The sequence below is a fragment of the Mustela lutreola genome, chromosome 10 (assembly GCF_030435805.1).
Source record: "Mustela lutreola isolate mMusLut2 chromosome 10, mMusLut2.pri, whole genome shotgun sequence".
Classification (NCBI taxonomy): domain Eukaryota; kingdom Metazoa; phylum Chordata; class Mammalia; order Carnivora; family Mustelidae; genus Mustela; species Mustela lutreola.
Window position 1 is genome coordinate 51,329,333 of NC_081299.1, and position 18,337 is coordinate 51,347,669.

The 18,337-nt window shown below is 40.1% G+C and overlaps 1 long non-coding RNA gene across 1 annotated transcript; it reads left to right on the forward strand.

Annotated features, from left to right (window-relative positions):
* The first annotated feature begins 1,582 nt into the window (after positions 1-1,582).
* On the forward strand, positions 1,583-6,430 carry LOC131810440 (uncharacterized). Its single transcript, XR_009345578.1, has 3 exons — positions 1,583-1,642; positions 3,328-3,396; positions 6,182-6,430. It is a non-coding gene; the product is annotated as an uncharacterized LOC131810440 (long non-coding RNA).
* Positions 6,431-18,337: the final 11,907 nt, after the last annotated feature.

An 18,337-nucleotide genomic window follows, 5' to 3' on the forward strand; every position in this document is an offset into this window, starting at 1 on the left:
TTGATGAAACTTTTCTGGATTTAGATAGTGATGATGGTCACACAACCTTGTAAATAGACGAAAAGCCATTGAATTGTACACTTTAAATGGTGGATGTCATGGTACGTAAATCATATCTTTAAGAAAATAGAGTGAGTCTGGGGACAATGTGCCAGTTTTCGTTGAACCAGACCCCCATTTTGGTGGGCAGTTGGCTTAGAAGCTGTTGTCCCAACTAGCTAGACCCTAGAGCAGTAGCCAGTTATGCAGTTGTTAGGAAAGTCAGAGCAATGCATGTGTGTAAGGGGGAGGCCTAGAGCTGGCAACAAGGGAGGGCTGATAACTTGCACCCTTCTGACTTCTTCCATACACAGCAACAGATTTCCCCAAGTGCTCTAATCTTTCCCTCTGGGTGTCATTTGACGTTTTAAAGATGAAGCTCAGGACTTGGGTTGCTGTTCACCTACAGCACCAACCAACCTTTGCAAGCAACTTACACAATGCTTCCCACAATCACCTTTTCAAAACTAACAGAAACAGGGTTTAAAGATTTTATTTTAAAATTTAGCCAATAAAGTTAAGTGTTTCTCAGAAAAATCAGCACTGAAGTGTTGTCCTCCTCTCCTCCCTCAGAGTTTTGTCAATATTTTAACTTCACGAAAGACGCTAAAGATTTTCATATTTCCCAAGCGGAGCCAACCCGAGGGGCATTGTCTCCCAATTCTCTTAACTGTGCTTCTCGCAGAGTTCTTTTTCTGTGCACTCTAGGCCTGGGGAAAGCAAGAGCTGGCGCTAGGTTTCACAGCCTTCCCTGCCTGGGTTAAGGATCACCTGTGATACTAATAATTGTTGTCTTTGGTAACTTCGACTTGAACAGTAACAAAAGGTATAAATCACCCCCAAGGCTCTTAATTACTCCCATTAACAGTTGCTTTGTTATCCCGGATGCAGAGCAGTTTCACTGCTCTGTGAGTACACACTGTGAGTACAGAGCTACAAGCCTGGCTTCAAGCCAGGAGTTAAAATAAGTTATGCTAAATGGATGGTTCAATTGTTCCCCTGGACTCTCTCTAGGTTTGGGGGATGTGGGCCTAAGCGAATGAACACTATAGGAGTCAGGGTCTGTGCATCTTCTAGGAGTTCCTTGGGGTGTTGTGCTGTCTCTTGCCATGGTTATTTTATTTTTCTAATCTTTCTAAGTTTTGCTTCTAGCGTCAGTGTTTTTTTCCTCCCTCCCTCCCTCTCCTTTATCCTACCCTGTGCCACTACAAATCTTTCTACTTTTCTTCCATGCATTTGGTAACTGGCAAAAAAAAAAAAAAAAAAAAAAAAAAAAAAAAAAATTGAGGTGTAAAATTTAGGAGGAAAATCAAAAAAAGAAAAAAAGGAAAGGAAAAAGAAAGCTACTCAGCTGGGGCATTTGAGATAGAAGTCTAGAGATTTTAAACTCTCTTCTTCAAAAAAATGACACAGTACCTGTACAGTCAGATCTCAACTCCTCAGTGAGGAATTCAAGAAGCTCTATGATGCGGCCCCAACCGCCCTTCAAGGCCACACCCAGCTGCCATTATGAACTGTGATCCTTCGGAGCACAGACTTTGGATACTAGTTGATGGCTGTCTGACCCAGCACACTCACGTCCTTGCCATGTGACCCTGGACAGGTCAGTACACTTGCTGGGCCTCAGATGTCCCCCAGGTACCTACCTCACAGATCAGGAGGTTAAATGAGATAGACGATACCTGAAGGTGCTTAACGCAGTTGGCACAAAGTAAGTTTTTAGAAATGTGATATGCCACCTGATGATGGTGAGAATCTGAGAAGTGTGCACTTTGCTTTCAATTGCTAATTAATTTTGAAGATTTTCAGGCCAAATGCCCCAACTGTCTTCACCAGCACCCCGCCCCATAGCTCTGATCTCTATCTTCTCCAGCCATGCTCTCAAAACTTGCATTGAACCTTTAAGCTGGATCTGCCTTCACTCTGCCTTGAATTCTGCCTCCCCCACCGGGATTTAAACTTTTTTGAGGACAAAGATTATGCCTTGCATGTTTATGGAGTGAATAAATAAATAACAAAGAAATGATTATGACGAAATATATATGAAGTGAACACAGACCTTTTAGAAATAATGAACCTTTTCCAGACATCCTGATATACTGAGTCTTGAAACTGCTACCTACTAAGAAATACCTCAGGAGCCTTAAGAAATTCATTTGGTAACAAAAAAAAAGTATGCTCCTATTTTTTTTCCTTCCTCAAAACCTCCTTGTAATTTCCTTTCCACTGAATCAGCCAAAACTGGATCACAGGAGCCAACCCCATCTTTCTTTGAGATCAAGCAATCTCTTTCTAACACATGATAGAGTCCAGGCTCTGTTAGTGGACTCAAATAACTGAAAAGGAAACAAATCTCAATCTCCAGCATCTCTGTCTTTGTTTCTCTCTTTACACACACATACACACACACACACACACACACACACACAAGAAGTGATCAAAGTCCCAACAATATTTATATCTGGGTAGTAAGAATTTGGATGATGTTAATTTTCTCTCTCTTTTTTCTTTCTATAATTTCCAAGGTCTCTACAATAAGTATTATTGCCATGGTAATTAGAAAAAAGTTAACACGAAAGAGTACTATGGGAGGAAAAGAAAGCCTCCTTAGATAGAAATACATGCTAAAGCCATAAGCTCAGATGGCCTAGGACAGTTCTAACTCAATATTGGATTCCACTGACCCCAATGTATGCTCTTTTCATCTGTGTTATGACAGTTTAGGTGAGATGCTCCTTTGTAAACTTGACTTACCTAGGAAAACAAGCTCAAGACAAGAGCCATGGGGCCTCAGTCCCAGCTTGCGTAAGTCATTTGCATCTTGGCAGCTATATGCCTACTGCAGCTCCAAGTGCACTGGGAACATTGAAATAAAGCTCTTCCAAAGTCAGGTATCAATGCCCATAGTCAAAATAAACAGCATGCATGATCCTATATTCATTATCATCACTATTATTACCATCAACATTTATGGAACTCTTGCCACTTGCCAGAAACCACATTAAATGTCTGCATTATCATATGCAACCTCACAAAAACTCTGAGGGAGAAATTATTACTGTTTTCTATTTAACAGAGAAGGAAGCAGAAACTTAGAAAGTTTATCATCAGAGAAAACATTCACTTTACCATATTTTACTTTAAAGCAGTTCATGTGAGAAAGATATATAGACAATTGGGTGAAAAATCTAGTCTTTGGAAGGAAAAAGAGGGGTGGGGGAAAGAAAAAGAGCAACGGGGAAGGCTGCCAATCTATAGTAAGTCAAAAAAACATTTGTGTCTCTGCAGCCCAGAAATGCGACCCACTAAGTCTGACAGGGGACAGAAAGACCAGAGGAAAAATGTTTGCACTTGAAGGTCAGTATTTCCAAAATGTGTAACCTGATTGCAACACAGGACTGCCTCTGTACACAACCAGTAGAGGCTGGCCCCAAGCTGGGTGGCCAAGATCTTGAGAAACGATGCCATCCTAATAATTCAATAGTTCTTTTTCTAATAATTAAATTATTATTTTTAGAGGGATAGCATATCTGAGATCTCTTGTGTCCTGTTAATAGGCTTTATTTTTGTTGTTGTATAGTTTTATTTCATTGCTTAGGCTAAGGTGAAGCTATAACTCAGTTTATGCTATATGTTACAGGCAAGCTGCTTACAATATACGGTCTCAGGAATTTTTGGAAACTTATCTTTGGATGTTATTGGCACAAAATAACAGTCTAGAATTTGGTCCTCTGGGTATAAAAGACAAATAAACTTCCTGTGGCTTGACAACTTATAAAAGTTAACTCTGCCACAAAACATGTTGGGGGGAAAAAGGCTCTGAAACCTTTTCCCAGCTCTGGAATAGAAAAACCAGAGAGGGTTGTAAGAATCTAGACAGTATGATACTATGATCAGGAAAAATTCAAGACTTCTAATTCAGAAGTGACAGGTTACAGACAGAAAATTTGCAAAAGACACTATGATAAAGGACTGTTATCCAAAATATACAAAGAGCCCTTAAAAGTCAACAATAAGAAAATAAAAAACACGATTTAAAAATGAGCTGGGGCACCTGGGTGGCTCAGTCGGTTAAGCATCTGCCTTCGGCTCAGGTCATGATCTCAGGATCCTGGGATAAAGCCCCACATCAGGCCCTCCACTCAGCGGGGAGTCTACGTCTCCTTCTCACTCTCTCTCTGTGCTCTCCCTCTCTCTCTCTATCTCACTATCTCTCTCTTAAATAAATAAATAAAAACATTTAAATTTTTAAAAAAATGAGCCAAAGGCCTTAACAGAGCACTCACCAAAGAAGATATACAGAAGGCAAATAAGCATATGAAAAGATGCTCCACATCATAGATCATCAGAGAAGTGAGAATTAGAACAACAATGAGACACCACCACACCGTCTTAGAATGGCCCAAACCCAGAATCCTGGCAATACCAAATGCTGGCAAGGAGTGACAGGAGCTCTCATTCATTGTTGGTGGAAATCTAAAATGATACAGTCACTTTGGAAGACACTTTGGTAGTTTCTTTAAAATTTAGCATACTCTTACCATATGACCCAGAAATCATGCTCCTTGGTATTTACTCAAAGGGACTGAAAACTTATATCCACACAGAAACCTATACACAGATGTTTATAACAGCCTTATTCATAATTACAAAAACTTGGAAGTGACCAAGATGTCTTTCAATAGATAAATGATAAATTGTGGTACACCCAGACAATGGAATATTACAACAAAGAAGAAAAGAGTTACCAAACCATGGAAAGACATGGATAAACGTAAAGGCATATTAGTAAATGAAGGAAGCCAATGTGAAAAGACTATACACTGTATGATTCCAAGTATATGATATTCTAGAAAAGGTAAAACTATGGAGACAGTACAGGGATTCATAGGGAGGGAGAAATAAACAGGTGGAACAATGAGAATTTTTAGAAACTATTCCAAATGATAGATACAACAATGGTGGATACATACTATTATACATGTGTTAAAACCGACAGAATGCCTAACACAATGAGTGAAGCCTCATGTAAACTATGGACTTGGGTGATAATGATGTGTCATTGTTAGGTTCATTGACTGTGGTGGGAGAGGCTGTGCATGTGTGGAAATAGTGGATATATGGGAACTTTGTGCTTTCCACTCAATTTTGCTGTGAACCTAAAACTTATTTAAAAAATGAAGTCTATTTTAGGGGCGCCTGGGTGGCTCAGTTGGTTAGGTAACTGCCTTTGGCTCGGGTCATGATCCCAGGATCCTGGGATTAAGCCCCGTGTTGGGATCCTTGCTCGGTGGGGAGCCTGCTTCTCCCTCTCCCTCTGCCTGCTGTTCAGCCTGCCTGTGCTCTCTCTCTCTCTTTGTCAAATAGGTAAATAAAATTTTAAAAAATAATAAAATAAAATAAAAAATAAAGTTTATTTAAAAAAAAGAAAACTCTGTGTGTGTGTGTGTGTGTGTGTGTGTGTGTGTATGTATGTAATAATTATCTTCTATATTTACAAGACTAATAAGAAGGAAAATTGTGAAACTGGAGCAAGCTGATCCTTGGGGTTTCCTGAGCTCTACTTTGAGTCTCAGTTCCCTAGGCTAGAGTTCAGGGATTTCTCTACCACATGCTAGGTACAGTGTTTTAAATCCATGGGAAGGTGGTAAACCACTCCTGCCCTCATAAAGTTTACAATTCAAAACAAAGGGAAGCATTAAACAAGTAATTACAGTAGCTACACAAATAGCTGATTGAATTGTGATAAATGGCCTGAAACAACACAACAAGATCAAACCTAGTCAGTGGACTCAGGGATGACTTCCCTGGAGAAGAAATTTAATCTATAACATGAAGGTTGGCTGGAAGCTAAGCAGGGCAAGGTGTATTCTTATGTTGTGGGGTAGGGTTGAAAGAAAAGAAGCTCAGCATAGGAAATGCCACACAGATAGGCTCTGAGGGAGGAGGGCTGTGGAGCCTGAGGGAGAAACTGAAAGCCCAGATGACTATAGCACTAAAAGTGTGAGAGGTGGGAAGAGAAGCAGCTGGAGAGATGGGTGGGGGACAGAATGTATTCTAAACTGTCGTAATAGCAAGGGTCAGCCTCTGAAGGATTTTAAGCAGAAGGGTGATGGTATTTTATCTCTCCTTTTATTTCCAGAACCTAACCCAATGCTTAAAACATCATGGGTGGCTCAATAAACATTTGACAGAGCAAAGATGGAAGGAAAATGAGGAAGAGATGGACACACTCATTTACTCAATTATGTATTATGTAATAAGTGGAATTCTAGTTGTCTGGGATTGGCAATGCACCCACTTACATAATTCATTGTCTGAGTGAAATCATCGTGGCTATCACCATCACCATCATCCATTATTACTCAAATAATCATTTTCTTCTTCAAAACCCAGAATATGTTATTAAAGTTTTTTTAATTATAATTTCAAATCAGAACATTGTCTTGTCAATTCTCTGCGTCCAAGATCTGGGGGTCACTCTACTTTCCATGTTTGCCATATCTGAAAATTTATGTGTACCTCTTGATGAGAGATATAAAACTCAACAGCAACTTTACTACTAATGATGAGAGGTATTGGTTTTTATTTGAAACCATTGCTCTTTAATGACCTAAATAGCTTTAGCACTTTTCCTAGGCTAGACAAAGAAATATTGATTTTCCTTTTTTTTTTTTCTTCTCCTGCCAGAGAAATCTTGCTGAAGGAGTAATTCAGCTAACCTGGCTCTTTTGGCATTTTCTCCCATGGTTCAGCTGGGACTCTAGAGCATATAGAAATTCTAAGAATGAAGTGTTCTTCTTGTTGGCAATGCTATCCCAAAGGCAATTTACTCCTGTTCAGAGTCTGAGAAGTCCCTCCTGCTCTTTTGTGTAATGTCCTCTTCAAAAAGATTAAAAAATATGATCAAGTCTCATTTAAGTAAGGAGAAAATACTTCCTCAAGTTATGAGACATGGGAGGAAGGTAGAGGAGGTAGCCATACTTACAAATTGAATAAAGGCAAGACAACCAGAATGCAGATGTTCCTCAGGACCCTGGGCAAAAGTGAAAAGGGAGAAAAGGTAGCAAGACGGCAAACTGAGGAACCTCAGACAGCTCTCCCCAAGGGTGCCCAGGCTCCCTGGCAGCACTGAGCTGGGCTCCTATCAGATGGTGGAGAGCATTTCCTCTTGAATTCCCAGAACTCAGGGGGCTGTCTACCCTGTGGTAGACGGTTTATAAATGTGTGTTGAATGGAATGGATGGAAGAAACAATGAACGGCTAAATGACTAATAAACAAAACAAACCCACACATTTTGGCTGCCACATATTGGAAAGGAAACAAATAATTACCATCTTGAAATTACTTGATCAAGCTAGGGTGTATTCAGCAGAACTAGTCAAGATGTACCGGTAGGTATGGGGGCTGAGGAGGAAATATGCGGCAAAAGAAAGAGTGTTCTGAAAACACTTTAGGTGATAGGTCACAAACTACTGCCTGTGGGCCAGTCACTTGTTTTTGTAAATGAAGTTGCATTATTTTAATTTAATTTTATTTTTTAAGATTTTACTTTTTTAAAAAAGATGTATATGGGGGGCATATAAGTAGGGGGAGGGGCAGAAGGAGAGACTCTTCAAGCAGACTCCCCACTGAGCATAGAGCCCCATGTGGGGCTTGATTTCATGACCCTGAGATCATGACCCAAGCTGAAGCCAAGAGTGGGATACTCAACTAACTGAGCCACCCAGGCACCCCTAAGATTTTATTTTTAAGTACTCTCTACAAACCATCATGGGGCTTGAACTTATAGTCTGGAGATCAAGGGTCAGATGTTCTACCTACTGAGATGGCCAGGAGCCTCAAATGAAAATGTATCAGAACACAGTGACACCCGATCCTTTATGAGCTGTTTATGGCTGCTTTCAGCTATAATTGCAGAGTTGAGTCGTCGCAACAGAGAGCATAAGACCACAAGCCTAAAATATTTACTATCTGGACCTTTACCAAAAATGTCTGCCCACACCTGCTTCAGGTCAAAGGCAGAAAAAGGATCCAATCCAAGGAGATATAAGCAGGCAGGATCTAGTATCATGGGATTCTCAAGAGAGTCAGAGTGGGATGCTGAACCTCAGACACATAAAATGCTACAATTGGACGGGAACTTAGAGTCTACTGGATCAACCTCCTCAACTGTACAAGGAAAAACTTTGGCTCAGAGAGGAAAAACAACTTGCTCAAGGTCACACAGTCAGTTAGTGAAAGCTCTAGGACTAGCAGAGACCTCGAGAACTACTAGGTAAGAACTGTAACCACACCTGGTCGCTCGGAGGTCCAGAGTGAGTTTGTTCCCTGACTGTAGCAGAGACCCAGTTCCTGGGATCACATCACATCTTGGGGCTCAGGGACACAGGCCTATTTATCTTAAGAAAAAGGCAGAATCTAGGTAAAGAAAGGAGAGGACTTCTTTCCCAAATTTCATTTTTTTAGTCCTCTGAACTTATGGTTGACTTTATCATAAAATATGTGAGGGTCAATGCCACCCAAATCAAAATTAACTTTGCAAGAAACTTGGGGAAGCTAAGAAGCACCTGGCAGGGTGCCTGGGTGGCTCAGTGGGTTAAGCCGCTGCCTTCGGCTCAGGTCATGATCTCAGGGTCCTGGGATCGAGTCCCGCATCGGGCTCTCTGCTCAGCAGGGAGCCTGCTTCCTCCTCTCTCTCTCTCTGCCTGCCTCTCTGCCTACTTGTGATCTCCGTCTGTCAAATAAATAAATAAAATCTTTAAAAAAAAAAAAAAAACACTCTTAAAAAAAAAAAAAAAAAAAAGAAGCACCTGGCAGATGTGTGTGTGTGTGTGTGTGTGTGTGTGTGTGTATGTGTTTTAACCTATCTAAGAAGCCTCATGGAGGAGCAATTTTGACAGGTCCCATTAAATATTCTGTCAATTGGTAATATCTAATCCCAAGGCATTCCAAAACATAACATTCTGGGTAAATAATTAAATAAACACATTGCCTCCCAGGCTTGGAACCACTCTAACACAGCCCATGTTGAAGGAAAACAAGTTTCTCAAACTCCAGAGAAACTCAAAGTCCTGAAAGGTTAAATAAATCCCAGGCACATTAGAGTAAGGCTTCACTGGTCAGGGCCTAGGAGAACATTCTTCTGTGGTGTGGCCCACCAAGTATCTCCAGCTAAACAAACTCCTTGCCACCAACCTTGCAGGCCAAGAAAGAGTTCACTGAAGAACTGGATTAAAGCTTTCCTGTGGCTGTGGAGTGTTAGCTTCTATCCTTAGGAAATGGTGTCTGTGGAAGAGACAGAAAAGCTCATACGGCCAGTCCCTCGTTCTGTTAGGTAAGGAAATAGAGCCCAGAGAGGTACGCCTATTGCCACAAGCCATAAAACACAAGACAGTTTAGAATCTTGGCCTCTTTTCAACATACCACACATAAGAAAGCCTACCATAGCACCTAGCAAATAGTAAGCACTCAACAAACATTTGCATTATGAATGAATCAATAAATGGATTTAAAAACTCCTCCTACTACTGAATGCCTTACATGCTCTGTACACTGTTTTAGGCTCTGGAGATATAGTGTTGAACAAGGTCCCTGCCATGTGTGTGTGTGAGTGTGTGTGAGTAGTAGTCATCGTCGTCGTCGTAGTAGGGAAGTAGTCAGTAGTAGTAGGGCTATCGGGGTAATGTATTTTGAGGAGCAGAGAAATAATTACAATAACTAATATTTAATAAATATTTGCTATATGTCAGCCAGATACTGTTCTAAGCACTTTGTCTTCATCAATTTGGGCAGCCATAACAAAATACCATACCCTGGGTGGGTTAAACAACAGACCTTCGTTTCTTGATATTCTGGAGGCTAAAAAGTCTGAGATCAAGGTTCTAGATAATTCCACTCCCCAGTCAAGGCCCTCTTCCTGGCTTGCAGACTGCAGCCTGCCCACTGTGTCCCCACAATGTGGAGATGCAAGAAGCTCTGGTCTCTCCTTCTTCTAAGAACACTAATCCCTAATCCTCTCATGGGACCTGTACTCTCATGACCTCATCTAAACCTAATTATCTCCCAAGGGTCCCACTTCCAAATACCATCATACTGGGAGATTAGTGATTCAACATAGGAATTTTGGGCAGACACATTCAGTCCATAACAGCACTGTATATAGACCAACTCCTTTAGGACTCAATAACGTGTGAGAGAACTACTCTTAAGCCCTCATTTCACAGAAGAGGAAACAAGCACAGGGAGGTTAAATAGCTTGCTCCAAGTCACACAGTTCTAAGTGGCAGAGTCAGGATTCAAACCCAGGCAGTCTGAGCTTTATAGTCCAAAGTCTCACCCAAAGATCAAGGGGGTGAATGAGTGATTCAGTGAGTGAGTAAACAGATGAGTGAGTAAAGAAACAAATACAATTCTTCATTGTGAATCTTTAATGGTAGGAAAACAAAAACCTTTCATAAAATTAGTTTTCGGAAGTTCCTTGTTTGTAAGTAAATTACAGATATTCCTTAACTTATAAGGGGGTTAGTTACATCCTGATAAACCCATCATAAGGTGAAAATCATTTAGTACATAGCTTAGCCTCGCCTACCTTAAACGTGCTCACACTTTGATGAAACGGCGTACACTTTGATGAAATCCTCTAATGCAAAACCTATTATTAATAAAATAATAAATATCTCACGTTATTTATTAAACACCGTATAGAGAGTGAAAAACAGAATGGCCGTATGATACCGAATGCTTTAAGTGTACCGGCTGTTTACCCTTGGGATCACAGGCCTGAGTGGGAGCTGCCGCTTGGTGCCGCTGCCCGGCAACACCAGACAGTATCTTACCACATACTGCTGGTCCAGGAAAAGATCAAAATTCAAAATCCTAAGTGTGGTTCTACTGAATGTGCACTGCTTTTGCATCATCACAGACTGTCTGTGTAAGAAAGTCTGACCACGGCAACTCTTTCCAAATCTTATTTGAAAAAATTTAGACACGTAGAATTTCTTTAAGTTGATGTTAAAGAAGTTAAACTTCTTTCCTCAGGGGACAGTTTTCAGATTATAAAACTAAATATGAAAATAGCTAATATTTAATGTGTCAGATACTAAGTGCTCATTTTAACTCATTTCATCCTAATAACCACCCTAGGAAGCAGGTGCTATTTTCTTTTAACTTTACAGATGGGACAATTGAGGCACAGAGAGGTTAATTACCTTTCCTAAGGTCATGGAGCTAATAAAGTGGCAGGGCTGGAGTCTGAACAGGGTGATCCCATTCCAGAGACTAGGAAATACTCCGCTGAGTCTCTCTGGTTTTTTTTAGGGCCGTGTTTCTCAACCTGACCTCATGTTGGCTTCACTTGGGAAGCTTCAAAAAAAATGTTGATGTCTGGGTCCCACCCCAATAAAATGAGGATATCTAGGAATGAAGCCTTGGTATTGCTCTTTTTAAAACTCCATTATAATTCTGATGCACAGTAAGAGTCCAAATACGCAGACTCAGGGAACCTGTAATTGGCTCAAACCCTTCTATGTTTTGAGCTTTCTACCCAAAGCCAACATCACAAAAATCTCCACCTTCCCATGGCATTGGTGATTCCCAAGGACAGTCCACATCTCAGGTGGCAAAGCTGACTCCCTGCCAAAAATTTCTACAGGGGCTGGAGATTCTGGTTTTTCTGAACTGTCAAGTCCATCTGCACTGGGTCTTCTTAGCACTGCCTATAGGGAGGATCAAGTGGGAGCAAGTATGTTATCCCCCAAATCACTCTTAGCTAAGAGCAGCTCTCCTTGATTGTGCCAGGAGCTACACCAGGTGCTTAAGATACATTGTTATCACTCTTTACTCCTGGGATTTGAGGGAGGCCCAGTCAATAGATCCCTTCTTCTTGCTATATGATTTCTAAACCAGTTGAGATAAGCAAAGGAGCTCGGCAGATGGAGATCAAAATGTTAGCTTTATTACAGATAAAGCTTGCTCCAGAATACAGGGTAGGTGTGAAGCAACAATGAACTTCTATATACTATACCCCAGAATCAGACACTGAGCAGAAGTTTAGCAGATGGACAGATGTAAGTGAACCTGGAAGTGACTCCACTGGTGCTGTAATGCATGTTTATAAAGCACGATTGAATTGTAAGATAATATTACTAAAATAGAAACTGCACAATGACTACCTTACTCAATGCAGGCACTATGCTTAATTATTATTAAGTCTACTACACAAAAACAAACTAAGTGCAAAGTCATTTACAAATTTCCCTCAATTTACATGTAGCTACTATTTGCAACATTTCTCCACACAAACCCCCCAGAAAAGAGGAAGAGAAGAGATTTTATTGTATTTCCATCTTTTATACTGTACTTATGGGCGCCATATGCAAGACACATGTGAGAGGCATAGCCACAGCACACCCCACATGGGCATTGCAAGCCATTTACATTAGATTTTCCTGTTACGGTAGCTGCAGGCACGTAAAATGTTTATTACTGTTATATTGCCATTGCTTTCATTCTACATATACCTGCTGCTGAGCATCTGGTCTTGTGTTGAAAAGAATGGGAGTGCATTGATGTTTTCTCTGGAACTCTAGTTTTCTTACTTTAACCAGATACTGGCTGTCCCTGGCCTTCCTCACTGGCTAGTCCTAAAGGCTAGACAGTCAGTAATTTTGGTATTAGCTGAACGAAAAGAAGTCATGACAAAGACTGCTTTTGCATTAAACTAACAGTCAAACAAAGGCAGGTCATTTAAAAAATATATATTTTATTTATTCATTTATTTGAGAGAGAGAGAGAGTGCAAGAGCAAGCTGGGGGACTGAGAGGGACAAGCAGCCTCCACACTTAGTGCAGAGACCGATGAGGGGTTCGATCTCAGGACCTTGAGATCATGACCTGAGCCAAAACCAAGAGTTGGAGTCTCAACCAACTGAGTCATCCAGGTGCCCCCCAAAGCAGGTGTTTGTTTGTTTTTTTAAAGCAGGTCTCTTTAATACCAAGGTAATCACTCTTCAAAGAGTAGTCCATGAAGTTTTTTCCCAGGTCTACTAAGGAGATGGGAATTGCACCCCAATCAGCCCATGTTCTCCTATCCCCAAGCCACTATACACAGCATCAGGCCTACTGCTGGTGCAGTAACTGCTTGCCATTGCCTGATGCCTAACCCTCAGGTACCTAATCCTTGTCTTCAGAAATCTGAAGCGAGCAGACAACCCTGGAAGTTACATTAAACAATAAAAAGTTAAATACAGTAATAGGTGATAGTATAGACTTAACATACCAGAAAGCTGCCTGGACTTGGACTGAGCTGGGTAAAAGGACACGCTTTCTCTTACAGCCATGGTCACATCACTTGACATCTTTGTGCTGTGTTGTACGATTGAGAGAAGGTGTGGTGGTTAAGAGGTTGGGCCTCAAATCCAGACATGATGGTGAACCTCAACTGTCATTTATCAGCTCTGTGAGCTTCGGTAACTTACAAAAACATTCTATGCCCCTAATTCTTCATCTGCAAAGGGGACCTGCTACAGAGGATGACTGTGAGGATTAAACATGATATTCATAAAGCACTCAGCAGAGTGCCTAGACCAAAGCAGGTGTTCCCTAAGGGGCAGCTGTCATTATTTTCAAGTTAAAAAACCTCTGTGAAACCACTGATGGACTACTATGATTATATAATCAATTGTCAAATGAGTGGTACTAATGATGGGTGATTTCAGAGTTGAGGGGAAAGGACTCGATATGGGAAGGAAATACACTGAGCTTGGCTTTGAAGAAGGCCCACAGTGGGAAAGACAGTTGGGGGGTGACAAAGACATGAAAAACAGAGTGGCTTAATCAAGGGCAAGGAAGCAGGAATGTGCATGGAATAATTTATGAACAGTGAGTGCAGGAGCTCGTTGGAGCAAAAGATTCACATGGGGTGGGAGGAAGAGGAGAGGAGTTGGGGAGCAGAAAATAGTATTTGGAAGGAATTCTGGGAAAGTCCTTCCAGAAAAACAAATTTGGATAATCCGAAGGCAGTGGTGTACATTTGAATATTTGCAAGTGGTGAGAAAATATGAAAAGAAGATTATCCTGGTAGTAATTGATAAGACAAAATTAATATCTTGGAGGTTCTTTTTTTCTGTTTTATTGGTGAATAAGACTATTTAAACTTTGATGAGGATCAAGGGCCTAACAATGATTTGTAAAAAATTAACTTTTCCAGTTTTTGCTCATAACTTAGTAAATCATTAAATACTGCTATAGCTAACATGTGTATAGCTCTTTAGCGTATATAACATATACACATGTTATATTTACTATAACATGTGTATAGTCTTTTATGGCCATAAATAGTGGCCATAAAAGAACAAAATCCCAGGATGCTTTCACCACGGGGAGTTGTCTCATAGGGTCACACACACAAAAAAACTTTGAAGTGACAACTTTGGGGTAATGGGTCATAATCTTTTAGAGTAGTGTTTTACTCTAGAAGTTTTTTCCCTTACTGACAAAAATTAGAAAATAGTAAATTGCAAACTGCAAGAATTAGATCACAACTCATGAAGATTTAAACCCCAAAGTTGGAAAAATTTTAGACAACGTGAAAATTCTCTAAAATAATTTTAAAGACCCAGGATCAGGAGAAAACTTTTCAAATCTGACCTTCAAACCTGACCTGTCTGATCAAATGGGACAGAAAAGAGAATTAGAAGGGAACATGTAACCACAATGATTTAAAAGAGAGGCTCTGAACAGAATTGTTTTCTACTAAGGAGGGATTTGAGTCAACACCAGAACCGGAATGCATATTATGTCTGGATAATACTGATGATAGCAAAATCTCCCATTTATTGAGCAATAAGCTGGGCTCATGCTAGAAGCATTTGGTCTTATTTCATTCTCATAACAACATATTATCTGCATCTTACCAATTAGGAAATTGAGATTTAGTGTGACTTGATAACTTGTCCAAAGTCACACAGCTAATGAATGCAGGATTGAGCTGGGATTTAATGGCAATTCTGCCTGACTTCCTAACTTGGGCTTTTTCTATTGTATCCACACAAATATGCAGCAGGTACTAACTAATACATACACAACACACACACACACACACACACACACACACAAGTACACACATTTCCTGAAGTGGAATAAATGTAATAAGCATGTGTAACTTAAGGAGTCAATAATTATCCATTGATTTTTATTATTTTCTTTATAGGGTCGTAAGCTTATTTTTGAATTTTTATTATTTTAAAAAATATTTTATTTATTTATTTATTTATTTATTCTGAAGAGAGAGAGACACAGCAAGAGAGGGAACACGGAGAGTAGGAGAGGGAGAACAGGCTTCCTGCTGAGCAGGGAGCCCAACTCGGGGCTCCATCCCAGGACCCTCAATCTTAGGACCCTGGGATCATGAGTTGAGCCAAAGGCAAACAGACGCTTAAGGACTGAGCCACCCAGGCGTCCCTAAGGTTGTAAGTTTAAAGAATGAGTTGTTAAAAGAAGGATCTAAATTGGAGGGTTCCAGATGATGTCAGCAAGCACTGTCCTGACACTTGAGAGGGCCAGACCAGGTATGTTGCAACCCTTCAGAAGGAGACCTAAGTGAGTGCCTTGGATTAGTCCTTCCGACACTTTTCTCATACTATTCAAATATGTCACAATACCCCCACATGGTCGGCAGGCTAAGTATTATTTTCTCATGTTATATGGAAAACACTGAGTCCTAAAAGCAAAGTGGCTTCCCAAGGCCATATAGCTAGTATGTGGCTGGGCTGGGACTCAGATTAGGTCTTCTAACTCCATATCTGGACTCTCCCCATTAAAACACAGCTGCATCTAGAAGGTACATCAACTTAGTATTTATTTATTTATTTATTTGCTTTTTCAAGTTTCTTAAATATTTTTTTAATTTATTTAATTTTACTTAGGGGATTTTATTTTATTATTTATATATTTTTATTGTTGTGTTCAACTAGCCAACATATAGTACATCATTAGTTTTTGATGTAGTGTTCAGAAATTCATTTTTGCATATAACACCCAGTGCTCATCACAATACAAGTCCTCCTTAATACCATCACCTGGTGAGTATTTTAAATCCACTGGGTTTAAATCCACCAGGGCAGAGGGATTAAGGCCCAGTGAGGCTCAGTTTTCCCGTAAGTAAAAATACAGACAATAGACTGATGTGAAGACCAGATGAAAGAAACAAGAACACAGCTCAAATTACTTCATCAAGTATATTAGATCCTGAGCTTTCTGCAGATTATTTACACAAAAGAAGTTGTTAAATACCCATTCAGCACCAGGTACGTGCTAGGTGCTGTGGACACAAAAATCTTTGAATTTTTCATGCTGAGCACAGTGGCAGTCAATTGTAGGGATACATAAATATGATATGAATGGGAGGGATAAGAAGCAAATGAATAAATTAAACATAAATGAGAAAGGAGGATTTTTAACCTTATATGCCAAAATTCAGTCATTCAACAAACATATTGAGTCCTGGCCATGTGAACTATTCTGGGGTTGTGGAAGACACAAAAATAAATAAAATGCATGTTGTAGCCTCAAAGAACAGCACACTATATTGGGAAAAACATAAGATTCAGAGTTAGAGGGGTGCCTGGGTGGCTCAGTGGATTAAAGCCTCTGCCTTCTGCTCAGGTAATTATCTCAGGGTCCTGGGATCCAGCCCTGCATTGGGCTCTCTGCTCAGCAGGGAGCCTGCTTCCTCCTCCCTCTCTCTGGCTGCCTCTGCCTACTTGTGATCTCTGTCTGTCAAATAAATAAATAAATAAAGTCTTTTAAAAAAAAAAAGAGAGAGAGAGAGATTCAGAGTTAGAAGACCTACATCTTGAAACTCCATTCTACCTGCTAACTTTGAACACATTTCTGAGCCTCAGTTTTTCCATCTATAAAGTGAGGATAATACTGACCTTTCATGATTGGTGAGAGGAATAACATTTGTAAAAGTGCTCTGAAAACTGCTACATGATGTTGCCATTATTACAAAAATATTACAAAAATATTTGCTACTAGCCATCAAATCCAAGGTTTATTGACCTCAATAACCTGGAGAATTGCTTTAATTCCCTGTTTTGTTTTAACGATGGAGTCATGGCTGAAGGTCCATTGTGATGGGATGAATGTGATCTGTGTTACCATCCATTGTTTCCTTCTTCCCTGAAATCCACTCAAGACAATCACAGAAGCAGTTGTTCTAAAAGGCATATTAAGTGAAAGGAGATATATCTGCTAATAAAATACAAAGGATCAGTAACAAATGAGTCTTTGTGTCTTAAGGTAGAACTAATAAGTCATAAGTTATTTGTTTTAAATAATATTGGGGTGGGGCGCCTCCGTGGCTCAGTTGGTTAAGCAGCTGCGTTAGCTCAGGTCATGATCTCAGGGTCCTGGATTGAGTTTTGCATCCCACTCCCTGCCCAGGGGAGAGCCTGCTTCTCCCTCTCCCTCTGCCTGCTACTCTGCCTGCTTGTGCGCTCTTTCTCTATCTCCCTGTCAAATAAATAAGTAAAATCTTTAAAAAATAAAACATAAATAAATAAATAAATAACATTGGGCTACACCCTTTGTTTTCAATTCTGGGTTGAGTCAAGTCAACTAAGGTATATCAGTCACCGATCATGTAGTAGGGGAATACTCCCTTGCATAAGCCATGCTCCCTGCCTTCAAGGATCATGCATGTAAGACAGACATGAATATAAATAATTATAATACAGTAGGAACACTTTACAACACAGATATGAACAAATCATCGTAACAAAAAGAGGTGTGATTGACAGCTTTGCTATAAAAGCAGGGAAAGTTTTATAGAGAAGGTGACACCTGAGAATGCCTTTATATAAAAATGGGAGTTCAGCAGATCCTGGCAGCAGAAGAGCACTCCACACAGAGAAAATAGCATATGCAAAGACAGAGGAAAAGAGAGAGGGAGAAAATTTGTGGCACATTTGGAGAATAGAGATTATGTTAGTATGGTTAATATATACAGTTTATGTGAGAAGTGGTTCAGGATGAGGAGGGAAAGGTAGGTTGGAACCAAATTATGATAGCCCCTGCCTAAGGATTTGGGGCCCTAGCTTATGAATCATGCATCTCCAGTACCTCCACAGTTCCTATAAGTGAATCCTCAATAAATACTTGTTGAATGAGAAAATTATGATTACTTATAGCAACTGAAATGTTTTCCCTACTCACAGCTCTCTATCCCTTTAGACTTTGGAACAAGGAAAAAATGTATAGGAAAAAAGTCTCACTGGGAAAAGAAAGAAAGAAA